This window comes from Vanellus vanellus (assembly GCF_965231255.1).
Source record: "Vanellus vanellus genome assembly, chromosome: 2".
In the NCBI taxonomy this organism is placed as follows: domain Eukaryota; kingdom Metazoa; phylum Chordata; class Aves; order Charadriiformes; family Charadriidae; genus Vanellus; species Vanellus vanellus.
In genome coordinates, this window is record NC_138906.1 from 137,650,415 (window position 1) to 137,670,459 (window position 20,045).

The following is a 20,045-nucleotide window of genomic DNA, read 5'->3' on the forward strand; positions in this document are numbered from 1 at the left end:
CATCCTTGGAGATACTCAAAATTCATCTGGAGTCCCTCCAGCAACCAGACTGAAATTTGAAGTTAGCCTGGCTTTGAGCAAGCAGTTGTTGGACCCGACGGCCTCCAGATGTCCCTTCCTGCCAAAGTTTTTCTATGATTCAAAGAGATCTCTTGATTTACTAGGTGTGTCTATACAGACCTGTCAGTTCTGACTCAGGGTCTGAGTTTGACTTAGTATCTGAGATAGGGAAGAAAAGAATCTCATTGCTCATGTTCCATATAATAGCCTAACGTCAAGAAGGAGGAGATGTGGACTCCAGGCTGTTCTCAACTTCAAGAAATCTGAACCTATGTCCAAGCAGAGGATAGAACCACCAGTATAAAAGGTATTTTGAAACTGGTTTATTGTGTACAAACACAATTGCTTTCCTTCTGGTCCTGTGCTTTTGCAGGAAAGAGGATGCCTGACTCTATAGTCTTATGATTTGTATACTGAAGAAAAAGGAAGCCTCCACTTCTGGATCATGGTCCTTAGCTTATTTTTGTTGGTTTTAATTGACTCTGGAGTAAAATATATGAGCAGTTCTGGATGTCCTTCTAGCTCTAGGTGTTATGCACAGGACAAGCTTTTCTGTCACTCAGTGCTTATTTCACAGGAATAAGCTGATCTGAGATCATGCAAGAGGCAGAGCTGCAGTTAGACCTGCCCTATGTAAAGTGTCCAAATGCAGCAGAACAATACTCAAGTGCCAAGACAATATGATTCTTAAACTTCTACATAAGGAACGGAGCTATGGCAAGCTGGTATTTTGTATCTGTAAGATATGACCACAATCTTCTTTGTGAAGAGATTGCTTCTGTTTTCCTTATGCTGCCACACAAAGTGAAATTCTCATTAACACAATGAGACACAAACCAAATAAGTAATTCCACATTTAGGTGTTAATGACTTTGTCATTGTTTAATGTACCTTACTGTGGTGCAGAAAAACACAGATATGTGACATTGCAAACTAAACTTAGCCTGCTATCAAACACCCACGTAGAAGATATTCAAGAAAAGCTCCATCACATGCTGAAATCTGTGAAATCTAAAGCAACGCTGGGAAGTAAATTAATGTAAATTAATAGCTGTATATAATTCAAACTGTACTGGTGTGGGACAAGAAACAACAGGAATCAAGCAAAGAGTGTAGAAGTTCATGACTTCTATTAGGTGTCGTGGGTTTTGTTTTTGTTTTTTTATTTATTGTGAAAGTTGCCAACATTGTTCTAGTAGACCTTGTAGCTTCCTCTCCTGAAGTGTATTCACTTTCAGCAATTGCCAAAGTCTTTCTGCACAGGCTTGTTGAGAAAATCTAGTGAAAAATATTTGTTCTGGATAGAGAAAACACCTTTTTTCTGAGAATCAGAAAAGAAGATATATTTGCAAGTATTGTTTGTAGTGTCATAACATATAGAGCACAGGATTTTGTCTAATGATCCTGTACTGTTATAGTTTATAATTTGCTTTTACCTATTTATAATTTTTGCTTTCTTATAACAAAACTAGCATAGGATTATAGCTACTAAATTATTTGCTGATGCACTTGATGTTAACCATGATCAACACAGTGTTTTTGAGACTTCTTCACAGCAAATAGAAATACTGAGAGTAATTTTCTTAATGAGCGTGTGAGCTGACTTAAAGCTACCTATTCTTCTGGATGTACCTAATCAGCCTTTTGTTTCTAAGAAAGAAACTTCTCTTTACCTAGTGTCAGGCATGGTTCAGACTCTGGAGCTCCTGCCCTATTACTGTTGTTTTAGAGTGCCCAAGACTAATAGGAAGAATGCAGAAGACCCTAATATGAAGCTGAACAGAGCAAAAATTATCAGAGTCATAAAGTTTAGCTCTGAAATACTTGATTACTGCTGTTGAGGCATCTGAAAGACATAATGCTATGCAGCTTCATAAAAACTTTATGTGGTAACATTAGAGCTCACGAGAGTATTTGATTACATGCTTAATAATCAGACTAAAACAGTCTGCCTTTGTTGGCAACATAATCACCACCTCTATTTAATCAAATTAGAGGTGGTGGTTTGTTTTGATTAGCTTATCTGGGTTTTGGGGGGTGTGGTCCTTTTGTTGTTATTTCTTTTTTTCTTCAAGTTAGTTAACTGGAAAGTCGACTGAAAATGTTTCAAATAAGCTTCATTGGGTAAGAAGCATTTGTTTGGTGGTGTGTGTGATGAGTGGGAGAGGTGTGGTTTTCTCCTGGGAGTGAGGGGGTTTTGTTTGTTTGTTTTTTAAAAATAAACAAACCCCCCTCTTTCTGCTTATATTCCTAAGGTGAGTATGATGTCTGCCTTTTTCTGTGCTACTGTTTTTGTCACAAGGATGGCAGAGCTCTTCATTTTAGTCCTGTCTTCAAATAATATCCTCTTTCAGTTGTCAAACTTGAAGAATCTGTGCACCTTTACACACTCTCTGCAGTCCAGTTGTATGCCTTTTAAGAAAAGAAAAAACTCCAAACTTCTGTATTTGTTTTTTTGTGGGGAAAATTTGATTAAGTTTATTTTTACTTGCTGTTGAACCCATTAGCTTTGATAGTCCGTTAAATGGTATACTGTGGTATGCCATACAGGATAATAATTTACTTAAGAATCATCACATTAAAGCTATTTTTAGGTCCATTACATAATGTGATGTATGTGGAGTTTCAGGCAAATAGTCAAATTCCCTTTGACGTTACAGATAAGTTTGCCTTGTTTGGCATGCAAATCAAATGGTTAAAAGATTTGTAGTGATTCCCAAAAAACATCTCGGCATGTATAGATCACTGCTGTCTGGATACAGATGTGTTATTCCAGTAATGACATCATGCAAAATAGCTCTGTGGAAAGGAGGGGACACATGTCAAGACATGTGGATTCAGCAGTGTTTCACACAGAAGTGAAGTGCCCAGAGTGTGTAAGTCTTCATCCAAAGGTCAGCTCTGAGGAAATAGTTTTCTGTTTCAATTAGCCTTCCAGATTCTTGATTATTTTTTTCCTTTCCTTGTTTTGCATGTAAATGTTCAAATTTAAAAATGAATAACAGAATCAAATATTTAACATTTTCATTGATTTTAATATTTAAGCATTAATATTTGAATAATCCCTGTATGGGGTTGAGCAAGAAGAGTGGAAAAATACAAAAGGGGGAAAATATTGCTTGATTCTGAAAGTCACACTTAACGATATTCCTGATAAAGGGTTAACAAGCAAATTGCTTTGAGATTGAGCATTTTGGAAAGAAAGATTTAAAACAGAAAGACCCTGAGGCTGAGCAGGGTATAGTTAAAAACTCTCTCATCTGAATGTTATTTCACTCAAACTGTGCTGAAGAGCTTTTCTGAAATGAAGAAACATCTTGTCTCTCCATTTTTAGTTCAGCTCTGATTTCACTGGAGTCTATGATGAAAACAAATATAGAATATTATCTGTTATGCAAACATCAGTACTATTTGTTTGAAAACAGTAGCACTGTTTCTGTTGAACCATGAGGTGGCTGTAGGTATAAAGTATGTTGGAACAATGGAAAATTTTGTTCAAGGGAAGCATAGAAAAGATCATTTTTGGTTATTGGGATGGCAAATTTCAAAGACATTGCACTAAAATTTACTTACCAAAAGGTTGCCTATGAAGCACATGTTCAGTGAAGCTTTTAATCCAGTGCAAATAGTCATCTTAAAAAATGTGGGCATTAATTGCCTAGTAGTAAAAAGAAAAATGGCTTTGTTTTCTCCCCCCCTCCACCCCCACCCCTTCTTCCCTTAATGTTTTTTACAGTATGGGTGAATTTCTGACTCAGCTGAAATTGAAGTATTTTCTTTCATCAACTTCAGGTCTTGAAGTTTGCACTGTATCTTCAAATTTCATGGGTGGCATCCTATGTTACATTAAGTCAAATTTTCAGAAGTGATAAGATGTTTGGGTTTGCTAGTTTATTTCACTATCTATCCCAAGATGCTTTTTAAAAAGGTTGGTTCTTACTAATTTCTGAAGCACGAGGTTCTTTGTAGTATCTCATATTGGTCACCTGAAACTGAAAATACGAGTCTCTACATACTGTGTTCATTCACCCAAGTTTGGCATGTTACTTGCATATAGGCAAGTGTCTTCTTTTTACCTGTTATTCTTATGGAGTATTTACTTTTTAACCAAGGTTAGAGCTTTTTAAACAATGCTTAGGCTTAACCCACAAGCAAACATGTCACCTTGCAATATGCTTGCATCCTTGGTACTTCTTCCTTTTCTGAGAGGCATTAATTCAACTGTATGATGTGGTGTGATCTTGAAAAAACTCATAATTTTGTTTCTATAGTGAATGCTTTCTTGGAAGTAACCTAAAGGCTTGAAAAACTGGTATATATTCCTCCTCTACCCTTCCTGGTACAGAAACCTAAAAATGTCAAAGCTAATCTCATATTTAAGTTATTTTAAATAAGAGAGAAAAGATTTCTTGTCCTCTCATGTAAAACAAGAACTTCAGTCTTGGGGAAAAACACATTGCTTCTGGTGTCCATAAAAGTCATGGCTACAATGATCATCATCTTTTAGAGCCCTGAGATTTTCTTGGTCTGTGATGGTAAAGACTGGTAGGTGTAGTGCCTTATTATCTATCTCTCATGGTATTAACATACTTGTCACATAGCCTTCACTTAGAAAGAGACTGCCTCATATCAGCTGTGAGATATCAGGGACATGTAGTGGATGATATCATTGTATGCTCTGATTTCCCAATCTGAAGTGAAATAAGTGACAGAAGGGTAGTCTCAGCAATTAGTGAAGTTTGAGGAAGACACAGGAAAGCATAGTAAGTGCTTCTCATGGCCATTTACTGGCTATACAGTCTCACTCAGAGTTGTGGTTAATGGCTCGATGTCCAAGTGGAGACCAGTTAAAAGTGGTGTTCCTCAGGGGTCAGTACTGGGACCTGTACTGTTCAGCATCTTATTGGTGACATGGACAGTGGGATCGAGTGCACCCTCAGCAAGTTTGCCAATGATACCAAGCTGTGTAGTAAGGTAGACTTGCTGGAGGGGAGGGATGCTATTCAGAGGGACCTGGACAGGCTGGAGAGGTGGGCCCAAGCCAACCTCATGCAGTTCAACAAGGCCAGGCATAAGGTCTTACATCTGGGTTGGGGCAATCCCAAGCAAAAATACAGGCTTGGTGGAGATTGGATTGAGAGCAGCCCTGAGGAGAAGGACCTGGGGGTGCTGGTTGATGAGAAGCTCAACATGAGCCAGCAATGCATGATTGCAGCCCAGAAGGCCAACTGTATCCTTGGCTGCATCAGAAGTGTGACCAGCAGGTCAAAGGAGGTGATTCTGCCCCTCTACTGCACTCTTGTGAGACCCCACCTGGAATACTGTGTCCAGCTTTGGAGCCCCCAACATAGGAAAGACATGGACCTGTTGGAGCGAGTCCAGAGGAGGGCCACAAAGATGATCTGAGGGCTCAAGCATCTCTCCTATGAGGAGAGGCTGAGAGAGTTGGGGTTGTTCAGCCTGGAGAAGAGAAGGCTCCGGGGAGACATTGTGGCCTTCCAGTACCTAAAGGGAGCCTGCAAGAAAGCTGGGGAGGCACTTTTACAAGGGCAGGTAGTGATAGGATGAGGGCTAATAGCCTCAAAGTGGAAGAGGGTAGATTTAAATTAGATATTAGGAAGAAATTTTTCACTGTGAGGGTGGTAAGGCACTGGCACAGGTTGCCCAGAGAAGTTGTGGATGCCCCATCCCTGGAGGTGTTCAAGGCCAGGCTGGATGGGGCTTTGAGCAACCTGGTCTAGTGGGAGGTGTCCCTGTCTATGGCAGGGGGGTTGGAACTTGATGATCTTCAAGGTCCCTTCCAACCTAAACCGTTCTATGATATCCACTTAGTATCTTGTGATGAATAGGAGTTGTATTGGTAGGTATACAAGGTATCAGTGCCCAAGTGTTGGCAGAGGTGGCTGCAGGGATGGCCTCTGTGAGGAGATGCCATGGCTGCCCCGTGACATATACAAATGGTTCCAGTTGGCTCCACGGACCACTGCAGGGCACAGCTGAGCCCAGCAGCCAAAGTGGTGGTGTCTCTGGGAAAACTTATTTAAGAAAGGGAAAAAAAAAAACCACTACACAGGTAGAGGAGGAGGAAACAAAAAGAGTGAGAAAAAGCAGAGGGAACACAAAGGTAGAAGAAGGATGAGGAGAAAGAGGAGGTGGTGCTCCAGGCACCAGAGAGGAGATTCCTCTGTGGCCTGTGGAGGAGACCAGAGCGGAGCAGGTATCTGCCTGCCAGTATGTGCTACACCAGAGCTGCCTGTTAGTTCTTGAAAGAACTGCATCCAGGGGAGAGCCCACACTGCAGCCTGTGGGAAGAATCTGTGGGAAGGACCCATGCTGGAGCAGGTGAAAAGTGTGAGGATGAAGAAGCAGCAGAGAGGAACTGTTACGGACCGACCTGATTGTACCCTCCACATTCCCCATCCCTCTGGGCTGCTGGGGAGGTGGGGAGGAGGCAGAGCAGTCAGGAACTGAAGGAGAGAAGCTGAGCCTCGGAAAAACAAAGGGGTAGAGAGAAGGTGTTGTTTTAACTTGTCTTTGTTTCTCACTATCCAAACCTAATTTAATTGGCAATAAATTTATTTTCCCCAAGTCAAGTCTGTTTTGCCAGTGCTGGTAATTGGTAACAGATCTCCCTGTCTTTATCTTGACCCACTGGCTCTTTCATCTTATTTTTTCATTCCCTTCTAGTGAAGACAGGGAGTGGGAGAACATCTGGGTGGGCATCTGGCAGTTAGCCAAGGTCTACTCACCACAGGTAGTTCTCTAAAGCTAATTATTTTAGGTATTAAAAGATAATTTTTTAAAATAGATAAATATTTGGAATATGAGGCAGTTTTTGTACAGCTTACAGAAAATCTACTAAGTTCACAAGACTCTACTGGTAAGTATGTCTAGATACAAGTAATTATGCAGGTGGGTGGCCATCTTGGCAGGTATATCTATGCATATTTACATGGATAGATGAGGTCATTTTCAAAGTTCCCTGACCGTGAATGCTCAAACCGTTGTGCAGGAAACTTTCCTGGTATCTACTAATTCTCTCTGGTATTATGGTCCTTCCTATGTTCATCTAGGTCCAAAGGTGGACAGTTTTAGTTGGAATGGGGCAGAGGCTTACAGATAGTTGTTAGCATCCCAAGATCTTTGCCAGAAGGAATAGTGGTGTTAAAGGTTTCTTTCTCTTCTTTGCCAGGAGGCACTTAATGTTGATTGTTTCTTCCTGCTCAGTCTTAGGGGCTACTTGGGTTTATTTTTATGCTCTTTCTTACCACTGTCTGCCTGTATGCCTTTTCTCTTCATTGGTTCTCAATTACTTAATTATTTTATTTTCTTTATTTCTAAAGTTTAGTTTTTACTTGAATAAGGCACTTCTGTAGTGACTACAAGAGATGTGTGTCTGTTTTTCTGTTGCTACAGATTTGGAACAACATCTTCTATATAGTTATCTTCTTTCTCTTTGAAGTTTTACCTGCAGCTTGCCTTTAATGGAAAAAATGGTATCCAGAAACTCACATCCGTGGGCGATTCTTATTCTTGAGAGTTTCTTTTCCCTTTTCCAGGGTTTCAGAATTGGAAGTCTTAAGAAGTATTCTGCCCACATATGCATTCTTACTGTAAGCAGACAGCTGGTACTTCCTTTTGTTGTCCACCGTACACCAGCAGGTAGATAAAAGGAAGGATTCTGCACTTTGCATGGCCTCTGAAGGGTCAGGAAAGCTATTCAGGTCAAGTATGGAAGTACTCGTGGTCTGACAACATGAATTCTTCTCAGGAACTTTCTACAGTAGTAGGGGTTTCTGTAAATTCTTCTGATTCTGCTCATAGCTGTGTGTTTATGCTCATATCCAAAAAAACATGGCTTGTAATTTATTGCATTTTGTTGTTTTATGCATGTAGGAAGGAACTGTATGTTCAGATGTGTCTTAAGCTCTTCTAACATTTCTTATTACTCAGCAACTACTGCGAGAGTTGTGAGCTAGAATTAAGAGCTCGGGCTGCAGGAAATATGGGTTAGTTTTGTTGGATAACTTCTTAGCAGGAGTATAAAATGTCTACTGTATGCTTTTTTTAATAGGCCATCTCTTAAAGTGTTTGAGAAATTTGATATGGTTGGCTGATATCAATGAGCAATGTGAGAGGAAATTCTACTTCATTATAAGCTTCCACCACACCCTTCTGTAAATTGCCTACCCTGTTATTTTCCTCCATTTGGCCCTTTCTTCTTTTAGATGAAGAATTCAAACATTAGAGGGATATGAATTAAGTATTTGAGCTTTAATTTGGCTTGAAATTGGGGACAAAAGCCCCTCAGACTCAAAGCTGTAACTAGCACTGATTTTAAGTAGCTGTGGTTTGCAGAGCCTCAATTGCTGTTAGTTATCATATTCGTTAGGGTACCTGGGTTTGCAACTAGAAATTCATCTTAAATCTGAGTGCCATGAACATATTGTGTAATGCAACACAACTGCTAATTAAATTTTAGTATATGTAAGCCATTTTGTAGTTTCCATCTGGTACCAGCACATGGACGCTTGTCAGCATTGTTAAGGACCGCTCTCTAAAGTGCAGATTATTCAATCCCAAGTGTTCAAAATGATCCTAGGTCACAAAGCATTATTCAGGAAGAAGGGTTGTTGTTTGTTTGCATGTCCATGTTTAAGAGGAAAAAAGCAAAAAGAGGTTGATAAGGTTCCCATCTTCAAACTTATCAGGGTAAATGTGAGGGCTTTGTCGTTTTTTTTTTTTTTTTTTTTAATGTTAGAAATTATTTGGCCTGTCTTTTAAATGTTCATAAATGCTGCAAAGTATAAAATGCAAACTGAACATACTAAAGGATTTCCCCATTATAAAGGATTTCCTTATTAATGCTTTTCTCTCCTCCAGCTGATTATGCATCATTTTCAGGTTTCAGACTGTTTGCTTAACATAAAGAAGATCCTTCCAAATGTAGCTGCTCTTCAGGTCTTCATCTCTTTGTTTTAAAAATAGTATTGATACCACTTTGAGACTGAACTGTATTTTTTATGTGTTTTTAAAGTATAGAGACTTGAAATGCATCACTCTAGGAGAGTCACACTTGCTCAACCTTGCTGAATCATATTCTTGGATAGCTTAGCTACTATGCATGTATGTGGCTACGCATACAGATATGAAAAATTACCCCTTTATACGACCTCATGCATTTGTTTTTTGAGAAGCCCATTCCTGTGTCTACCACAGCCTACTCTTTTTAAGAAAAGGTCATCTTTAAGACTTTGTGTTTTGCAAACAACATGAAATTGCTGCTCTCTTCCCCCTCTTCCTTTAAAACTGGAGGTGGACTTGCGTCTGCAAGGGCCTTAATTTAAACCTCGTTCTTATTGTCTCTGGGTCTGGGAAACATCCGTCCTCTCTTTACCTCAATTCTGGACTGACACACAGCTGCTCTCCATACACATAATTGCTGCTGAGTATGCTAAGGTGGACAAGGAAAAGAAAAGAATGAGGTAAAATATTTCCTTTCATTAAAATCTCTTTTTCTGCTATTAGACCTCCTTCCTTTGATCTCTCAGCCTGGTGCGGAGTAATGCATTTGGCCCTCTAGAGTTGATTGGTGCTTTAACAAGAGCCTGGTGTTTATATCGGTCTATGTATTGTTACAGAAATGAATTAATTTAAGAGTCCCAAGTAAGCCAGCAATAAGAAAACAGAACACTTTGGTCCACTCTTGCAGCAGCAGCATTAGAAGGCTGTAACAGGAAAAATGCTGTGTGAGGCTGGAAAGATTGAATGTTTTACAGGAGAGTTTCTCAAGGGTTGCTTGAAGGTTCCTCAAAAATCAAATGCAGCCCCAGTTCATAGCATCTGTAATGTGGTTTTAAAAATGTGCGACCTTGTCCTAAAGAGTTCTGAAATCAACTTATTTTATAATTAATTCCAACATGTTGAGCTGATTAGACTTGTGATAGACTTCATATAAAGACGTTTTATTTTTTTCTGTCTGGTGGCTTATTTTACATTAGAGAACTTTATTTACCCCCTTGAATGAAATAGAGTAAGACAAACAAAAATTAAGATTTATTTTTTTCCTTATAAATATATGGTTATCATATACCTGGAGAACATACGGCAAATATATAGCAAGATTTGAGATATTTACCTCGCTGTGTTAGTACAGGAGGTATGTCCTGAATTTTGTAAGCAATAACATTGGGTTTTGTCATCTTAGGTAGCTACCAAAACTTCCCAGGTGACCACTGTCTAATATTGTGACAATAATATCAGTGGTCTCTTATAAAGAAACAGTAAAGTATTCCTGCTGGAAACAAGTCTAAAAAAAGCACATTTGAGACGATTATTTCAGGAAGCCCTAAGTAGGCTATGCTGTTGCATAGCAACAGAGCCAGGCAGTCCTTAGACTCTAAAGTAGTCAGTGTACGCATGGGAACAGAATACAAAAATGACGGAAACCTTGAAAAATGTAAGGCTGAGACTAAGGGGAAACCAAATTGAAATGACATGCAATATAAAATGTGAATTTATTGTGTGAGATATAATAAATTGAACTGCTTTTAAGTTACAAAAAATGAAATGCTGTCAGCCAAATTATGCCTTTTTTGTAGCTTCTAGATAGTAATTAAAAGAAAGGCAGAATGTCTGGTGGCTGGGAAAACTAATTCAAATGTAAAGTAGATGCTAAATGCCTGCCACAGAAAAAAAAAAAATGCATGGAAAAGTTAATTTATTATTGATGAGCCAAAAAGCTGACCAGATATACATGGATGAAATACAGATTAATGTATTTTGGCACAAAGAGGTTCAAATACTTACATTTTTAATAAAAAGTTGCTTGTCTCATGTTCACAGGTCCCCAGGCTGGCCCAGTGGTATTTATCTTTGCAAATACTGAAAAGTATGGTGTCATTGCTTATATTCTTGGCAAACTCCAAGCTTGCATGTGAAATGTGAGATGTTAGCAGAAGCAGATTATACTATAGCAGCTTTATTTTTGCAGGAGGTAATCTGATTTTATTAAAAGGAAACATAGGAACCAATATTTAATATTCGGTAACATAAAGTTGCAGATGATCTTGCTATCAAAGAAGGTAAATCCCTTCCTACTGTTTTTGCCACTACCCAAGAAGAAACAGTAATAAGATCAAGCTCTTCTGTTCTGGATGCTGCAACACATACTTTCATGATGAGTCATGACTGCATGATTTTAAAAGGTAGTCATATGCAGACAATCGAGCTATTGCACCAGAACAGGCTGAAAAGATGTGTGATACAACAAATGTTGCATCTCTGTAGTAGCTTGCAATGTCTTAAGGATTTGCAGAAAGTGTCTTGGAGGGGGACAGTTGTTTTTTTAAATACTAAGGAAGAGTTCAAGGATAGGTAAACTGTGGAGCATTTAGATATCTTGAATACTTGATAGCTAGGCTACATATTGTACTGAAACATTGTAGAATCGTAGCAAACAGGTCTGGAAGAAATCTTACAGAAATACTGGTGCATCCTCCTGTCCGCACAGGATAATGTATAGCCTAAGTTTTAAATGCTGTCATGATACTGTGTCTAGCTATTTTCTTTTTGCTGTTCTAACTGCATGCTTTTCCCTTTGAAATGCTTTTGTTACCTACAAACTGCTGTTGTAGATGCTGTAAACACATCAATCAAATTGTCAGAATGCAGAACACCACAAAATGCAGACTTTAGTTAACTTGGGAATAGGAACAGTGTAATAGGAAGGATAACTCTATTAAGCCAAATCTCTTGCACTGAGATAAGAAGAAATAAGGTCTTCTAAGACAACCTCATCTGTTGCAATTGCAAAGGAAAATGGGTATTGTAACGATATAAATATTGCCTGGAAACAAAGTATGCACTGTAATTGTGTTAGATCTTGGTTCAGCAATAAGTGGTGGAAATACTTTGTGTTCTAAGGATGGAAAATTAAAATATTTAAGATGGAATCTTCCAGAAAGAGGAAAGTGATACCTGTTTTCTTAGTAAATAGGCTCCACAATGTTGAAAGCAGTCTTTTGGTGACTAATAAGTACAAGGATGCCATACAATTAGTAGAAAATATTGTTAGACACCTGGCCAGGTTATCTGTCCACTGTAAAATGTCTGAGGCTTTCCCTGCCTTCCGTAAAATGTCTTTTCAGTGATCCAAACCCCTCATTCAAAGCAATGGCCCTGTGTGAAGTTATTGTGTCAAGCTAGCCCACCAGGTACCTCTTGGTAGAGCAGCTGAAGGGGTCCACCACAGTCGAAGCTGCCTTTCTGGTTGTACAGGCTTGACTGGTTTCTCTAACTGAACTCCGAGTTCTCGAAGGCAATTGTTGCTTCCTCCCTATCTCCATCTGCTTTTTTTCCTTCCTGGTCTTGTCTACCAGACAGAATAACCTTTTGGAAGGTATGCCCCCACCTGAAATCTGATTCTTCACACCCATATTGTGGTTTTGTAATTCCATCATATTCCCCTAACCCAGCACATGCATAGATAAGTCTTGGCAGTGCTAGGTAATACCTTCTTGCTAACCATTACCTTTACTAAAAAAATGAAGAGCAAGTCTCATGTTAGTTCTTACCCTAGCATAACGAAGCTATGTATTTTATCAGATTGGGTATATATTAACATGGAAGAGATGGTCTAGGTTTCTTGGCTTGTAACTAGCTAAAGATCATTAATCTTGTTAGTTTCATGGTTCACTGTTAGGAATTACAGCAACTATAATAAATTACTTAGAGATGTTGAGCCATTCAAATCTATAGTTCAGCTGGGTATTTCAGCCCTTATAAATGAATGGAGGTTGCCTTGCACCATGGAGTTATTTCTTAAAAAACACAGCTGGTTCCCATTTAACTGGAAAAGTACACAAAAATGTACTGCATATTGTCTGTATGCCATTTCTTGGGATTTTTTGTTCTTTTTTTTTTAATGAGAATTAAGTCTTTTTTTTTTTTTTTTTTTTGGTTTTACCTCGAAAGCATTAATACTAGTAAAGTAATATCTAGCAAGATGTATACCTGCAGGGGAAAAAAGATATTGAGAGGGATAGTTCATATGTGGATAAGCATTTTATATATGCTGAATTTAAAAATACAGTGGACCAGAATCCTTTTAGGTCATCTAGAGTATGATTAATGTCACTTAACTCCATGCATGTATAATACAGATATCTGCTCACCTTCTAGACTTTTTTTTTCCTATTCAGTAGGAAGATATAAGCACATTGAAGGTGCTAGTTGCATTAATTCCAAAACAAATCCTTAATATGGATCAGATGAATCGCCTCATACGGGCACCTACCTACATATGTGTACACAGGCATTTGAAATTAGTCCAATGAATCTCATTCTTATCCCCTTCCATAGCATTAAGCTTCTGCCAAGAATTGGAAATCAGTTTGATAGAAAACCCTTTATCTGAGTGGCTTCCGCGTTACCTGGTTGGCAGGTAAATCACAGAACTATTTTGCTATCAGACCTTTAGTTAAAAGTTGGCTAAACCTCTAATTTTTTTTTTTTTTTCAGTTGAAAGTTGTCTATAAGGATTATAGTGGCTCACAGCAGTTTGACACAAAACATTTGCAGACTGATCATGACTGTTCAGTGTTTCGTTCTCTCCCCCCCCCCAAAGCCATATACATGCTGTTGTACGTAGCAGTGAATAGAGGGATGTGGCTATTACAAAAATAGCCATGATAGTGCTTATAACAAGTTCTCTAAAGAATAGACATTGGAGACTATGTTTTCTAATGAGAATTGTGTTGATCAACACCTTTAAAGCACTGCAGGCTGGCACTTTTTGACAGAGGTGTCTGAGAGAAAGAACTTGCTTATAGCATGAATCCTGAATCAAGGGCAAGGTTAGGAAGATACAGAATTGCTTCATGAGTAAAGCCCACACAATTTCCCCCCTCCACTAAATGTCATGATGCTAAGCAGACACCTACTCTAGATTTCTGCAAAAAGTCTTTTCTTTTTTGCAGAAAGTATTTCCAAGCTGCCAGTCTGTTGTGAATCCTCAATAGACTGGGCTTTTCCAGTAATCCAGCAGTTGAAGAAGAGCTCCTCTTCCCTGTTGAGGGGTGTATTTTGTGTCTTCATACTTTTCCCTGGGCTTGCCTCTCATGTCATCTCTGTTCCCAAAGGAGTGCTGCTGGATTGCCATATAAAGGCCCCAGTGGACAGGCTTTACCCAAAGGCTGAAACCATTCCTTTTGAACAAAACATTGTAGTTGTTCAGTATTGTCTTAACCCTGCTCCTTGGTTTGAAGCACTGCACCATTCTAAACAAATAAACTGCAGTGCTGCATACCTGGCCTCATCCTCTCGGAACCCTATAACATCAACCTTCCCACAGCTAGGATGTGGGAATGCTCAGCAGGGCTGCCAGATGTGTGTCACATGCGAAGCTTGACAGCTCCTGTCTTGCTTGAGGTCCTTATCCATCTTTATGGTTATAAGGTGCTATAGCAATGGATTTAGTTGTTTGTAGAGACTATCAGAGCATCCTGAAAAGGGATGCTTTAACTCCCTCCTTCCCTTCAGAATCCAAGAGGTCCATTCACCAACTGCAAGTAAAAGTCACACAGCAATAGATGCCTCTTTTCTCAAACACGTTTTGTTTGCCATTCTGTATTCTCTTTAGGTTGAAAAGTGACTAGTGATGGTAGATGGTAGCTTACCCTCTTCTATTCCCTAACATAGAGTCTCCCTATGGATACTTAAATGTTGTGATTTGTTTCCTGCAGAGTGTGAATTCCAAAATATCAAAACGTTTATTGTTCTTTATAATTACTTCCAATAACCTCAATAGTTGTCTGTGGGAATGATAACGTCTGTACTGTAGCTTTCCAAAGAACCAAGGTCTCTGTAGTATTGCTTCATTGATTATGTTTGCTTTTTTTATTTGCTGCTGTTATTTCATTGCCCATTTTTGTGGAATACTGCAAGATAAAACTGAATTTATGAACTGAAATTAAGCGGTAGATGAGAGACCAAGTCTTTATGGTCATTGGCATCATGAAATTTGCCTGAGCAAGAACATAGTAAGAATTTAACTATTTGGCTTTTAGTTCTGTAGATCTCTTTAGGTAAAATGTAACTTGGATAACGCAGAAGGAAAGCCTATTAACTGTCTTAGTGAATCTCTTTGTATAGGTTATGAGGTGAAGGATATCCAACTTCATAGTGCTTTTTTAATCGAGATTTAAAACGGCTTCTTTTTTTTTTTTTCTTGTTCAAAAAAAAAATCTCACGTGGTCATTTTCCTCGTTCTTTTTCATTGTTTAGCCAGTTGAATTTCACACTGATTTCCATGAAGATCTTATTAGTGCTAAGAGTACAACATATACTATGTTTACAGTAAAAATATGTTAATTGTCAAAAAGGTAAGTGACCTTTTTTACATTACTTTATTATTATAGGGATGGTCACTTCAGAAACATTGAACAGGCAAAACTACATAAGGGATTTTCAAAGTGCAGATTACAGTACTGTCCAGCTCATTAACTGGCATGGGCATATATATTTCCTTTCATTGGCTTTCAAGAGTTCATACTATTTTCTTGCTCATCTGTGTCTGTGCAAAAGCAATACTATTGTGTAGCACAACAGATATAATCTCTTGTGGAAGAAGTATACTTTTGTTAAATTGTTCCTCTGATTCTGCTTTCAACATGCATGAAGTGGGAATCTAGATACGGGTTGCTGTGGAATAGAGCTTCTCCTCACTGGAAAGAGCCCTGTCTCTAAGCTAAGGCTAGATTTGGAACCAAAATTTATTTTAAAAGCATAATTATACACCTTCTCTAAAACAGACATGCTATTAAATGACAAGTTCTCTTTTTTTTTTTTTTTTTGTTCCCTCTTGAAAGCTCAATATAGATAATTATATTTAAATAATGTGCTGATCGTGATACAACATTTAGCAGCCAAAGCCTGGGAGAGTTTTATTTGAAAATCCCTTATTCAATGGCATCATTAAGCATATATGGAGAAAAAGGGGGAGTAAACGTTGAAGGATCATATCTCTTAGTCTTACACTGCGGGTTTGCCAAGAAAATGGCAGCTCTCCTGTGCTAGCCAGCAACATATGCCAAATCCCATAGACAAAGCATGTGTCAAGTGCCTGTTCTTATTCTGCCTTCCTTTTAAAATAATAATAAATACTAATTAGTGAAGGTACTTTAAATGTGTTTGGGCTTCTTTTAGGTAGCTAGTCCCTTAAACAGGCTGAATTCAACAACCCTAGGTACTTCTAGCCCATAAACTGTATAGACACTGTTTTTTAATTCAAGATGGTATGCCACATAGTTTCTGTACTTTTACTTTCAAACTCTTGAGAACAGCAGCACTGTGTAATGACTATGGAATGCAGTCAAATTGGGATTTCATTTGTGAAGCCATCGGTAATTTTTAGAGTTTTTTTAAGAATTCTTTCAATAAAACCGAAGTATGTAGAAGAAGAAAAACAGTTGTAGAAATTTGACAATTACCTTCAGAAACTTGGGGGATAAGATTTGTTACATATAACATGGAAATGGAAAATTTAACACAGAAATTGCATTGTGGAGATCAAGGATTATTCTGGGTACTTACTGAAAACAAATACTGATTCTTTCTATACATATTAAATTATACTGTTCTTGTCATCCTCCTTTTCTCCTCCTGCATTCTCTGAATATTAATTCTACCCCTTATGATACTTACCCATAAATCATCTTCCTGGAGGGAAAGACAAAGCACAGCTGGGGGAGACTTCAGATGGGATAGTATCTTACCAGGTATCGAGGGATCCAATCCTGCATGCGACAGCAGGTTTCATTACTTCTTATGCTCACAGAACTGTTTTTTTTTTTTGTTTGCTGGTTCAGTTGGCAGAAGTAGTAAGGCTTGCAGTCTTCTTGTTTCAGTTCAATACCATATAGCAGAGCACTGTTTTTGCAACTTAAAAAAAAAAAAAAAAAATTACTAGAACTAGTGGGATTGTGACCACAATCTTTAATTCAGGATTATGTGCTAATGCAATTAGTTAAGAAATTCAAATTATGTTTCACACAATTATTAGCAAATTCCACTCCTTCCATGGAGTCTGAGGGGGGAAAAAAAGGTTTTTTGGAGTGAATGGTAATTCCTTAATGACTGGTTCAATGAGTAATTACAGACTGCTGGGCATTGAGCCATTCATTGGAAGGGGAGCTCTTGGGTGATGTCAGTGGAGTTCCATACTTATGCAGTAATGTCTCAAGATAATGCCAATACAAAACAGAATGGTGTTTGACATTTAGGAGAAGACACAGACAGGAAAACTTGGAAGTATTAATAAATGTATGTTTGGTAACATTCTTTTTTGATTGGAATGTTGTTAGTAATGCCATATTGAGCCTATAGAAAATGAACCTTTAAAATAAAATTCTCCACAAGCACATTTTCCTTTATAGTTTGTTTCATAGCTAAAATAAAATAAGCTTGATATTTCCCCCAGTGCTCTCCATGTTTTATGGAATGTTTTAAGAAGAATATAATCTTACAGAAGAGTATTCTGTGGAATGCAGTTTGTACAGTCCACGCTGGGAATTGCTCATGGAATACAACACTGCTCATTTTGCCAGTCTTGCAGCTCTATAGCTTATTCCACCTCAGTCATAGTCTTCTCTACTTGTTCTGTTCCTGATGCACTGATATGCAGCTTCCAAAGTAGCAAAAGAACATTATTATCTGTGGTGGTTTTTGTACACTAAAATAAAATTAATGTCTTGGCAGGAGTGATTGCTATGATGACTTCGGACTGGTGCTACACTAATGACAAAATACAAGCCTATACATTGATTACTTTCAGGTTTTGCATTTCCTTTTCTACTCTACATGCCAGTTGCAATAACAGTCATGAGCAAATATAACACATGTAAGTTTCACTTAAAATCTTTTATCTTCTGATCTTGCTGGATTATATTCTTCAGTGAACAGGTCTGATACATCTGAAAACTTTTTCTGTTTTCTTACCTTATCACAACTGTCCTCACTGTTTCTCTTCAGCTTTGCAAGTTATATGTTTCATTACTACGTGGTTGATATATTTGGCATTGAGATGTCTACACCATGGGCAAGAACAAATGGTAGACTTCTCATTTGCTTCCATATTCTTGCAGCGTTCATGGGAAGAAATTCACATACTCTCATACTGATTTGCTAATCGAGAGACACTATACTATTTTATGTGCCAGGCAGTCTTGCAGTCAATGCTGACCTCCTTCTGTTCCCTAGGTGTATGTTGTTAGGTATTGTGTGTTGGGTTTTTTTTTTGTTTTGTTTTTGATTTTTTTAATTTTTTTTTTAAAGCAGTTTCCTGTTTCATAGCGGTTGATCATCGGAGTAAAATTATCCTGTCAGACCTTCAGCATTTGGCATGGGACACCAAAGCTTGATAGCAATGAACTACTTTTTGAGTTAGTCAGTCTTGCAGTGATACTTGATATGGTTATATTTAGACTAAATAGAATATGGTGTAGAACACTTTTCTTGGCTTCTCAGACACATCGTATGTACACCCTCATACAGTTGGCTGAAGTTGGGGAGGTGAGGACTAGAATGAAGAATGGACGGGATTTGTGAAGTTACTCAAGAGTTGAGGGTGGGGAAGGGTTGGTTGTAGTCTTTTATGTATCTATTTTTAAAATAAAAAGTGTGTATGAAAATGAGGTTTTTTTTCCTTTTTATTTAAAGAGAGAAAGCTGAATCTTTTGCTGCTGTTAGTATCTGTGATGACTTCAGGGGCTTCTTCAGCCTCCAGCAACTGCAGTAGGAACTGATTAAAGAGATTTGTACACTATGCAAATGTGAAGTTTCAGCTACTTTAGTAATAATAGCTAAAGCTTCTCACTGCATGCAACAGTACAATGTTGCCCATATGGCCATGTCCTCTCTCTGCAGTATGCAAAACCACAGAAATACTGCTTAGAAATGAAGGAAGCATACAACTGTGCGAGAGCTGGTTTTGTTTAGCGGTTCTTTTCTTTGGACTACTGCTCTAGCAGAAAGCTTCCCTGATACCCCTACTATATCCAAACATAAAATATGATGGAAGCCACATTTGAAGCACGATAGCCTAGCTTTTTGCAGAAAACCTTAGAGAGAACAAATAGGAACACTCTATGATCAGCAAGAGAAAGGGCCTTCGCCACCCCCCTCCCCAGGCTCTGGTTACAATTCTATGAATTACGAAAAAGAAAAAGATTCATAACAGTTTAGGTCTATAGCAGATACTGCAGGAGGGATGCAAATTTCTCTCTTACTGAGCTTGAAGTATGAGTTTCCTTATATCTTTGGCAGATATTACATTAATGCACATCATCTCAGTATTCCATAAGAACATGAGAAATAATTATTTATGAAAGAAAAGTACTTCTGAGTTTACATCTATCGTAAAGAGCATAGCTTTCTAACTTCAGCATTATAGTTTAGCTCTTCTGCTTGCTCTGCTAGCATGTCTCCACTCATTTCAGTGACTTGATGGTAATGCATTCACTTTGGTGCAGCTACCACACCAAAATAAATCAGTTGAGTCTGAAGAGGTCTATATACAATTCCAAAATTAATCATACTAACAAAGGAAAATACACAAAACCTAGCTGTGCCTGTGTATGAGCATGCTGTTCTGCATGCAAAAGCATTATCGATTTGTACTTTCTTACTCCATACACTCTGCATTTTGTGCAGAAAAAAAACTTTCTTCCACCCCCTACCTACCTCCTACTTCCCAGCTAATATTAAAAGCAGAGACAGCTCTATAAAGAAATTATGTTGCTGAGGTCATTGCTTTTATAAAGTACTTACTAGCACTTTGTGAAGTATGAAATTGAAATTGTTTGAAATACTGTTGAATATAGATAGCATAAAATCCACACACCTTTCTTGCTTTCTACTCTGTTTCTTCTCTAATTTTTCCTAATTTTGAGATTGAGGCATCATCTTTTGCTCCTTACTGCATATCC

At 38.2% G+C, this 20,045-nt stretch overlaps 1 protein-coding gene across 1 annotated transcript in view; it reads left to right on the plus strand.

Annotated features, from left to right (window-relative positions):
* PKIA (cAMP-dependent protein kinase inhibitor alpha) overlaps positions 1–20,045 on the plus strand; it is a 44,509-nt gene that overhangs the window by 16,412 nt on the left and 8,052 nt on the right. The gene's annotated exons all lie outside the window — the stretch shown is intronic.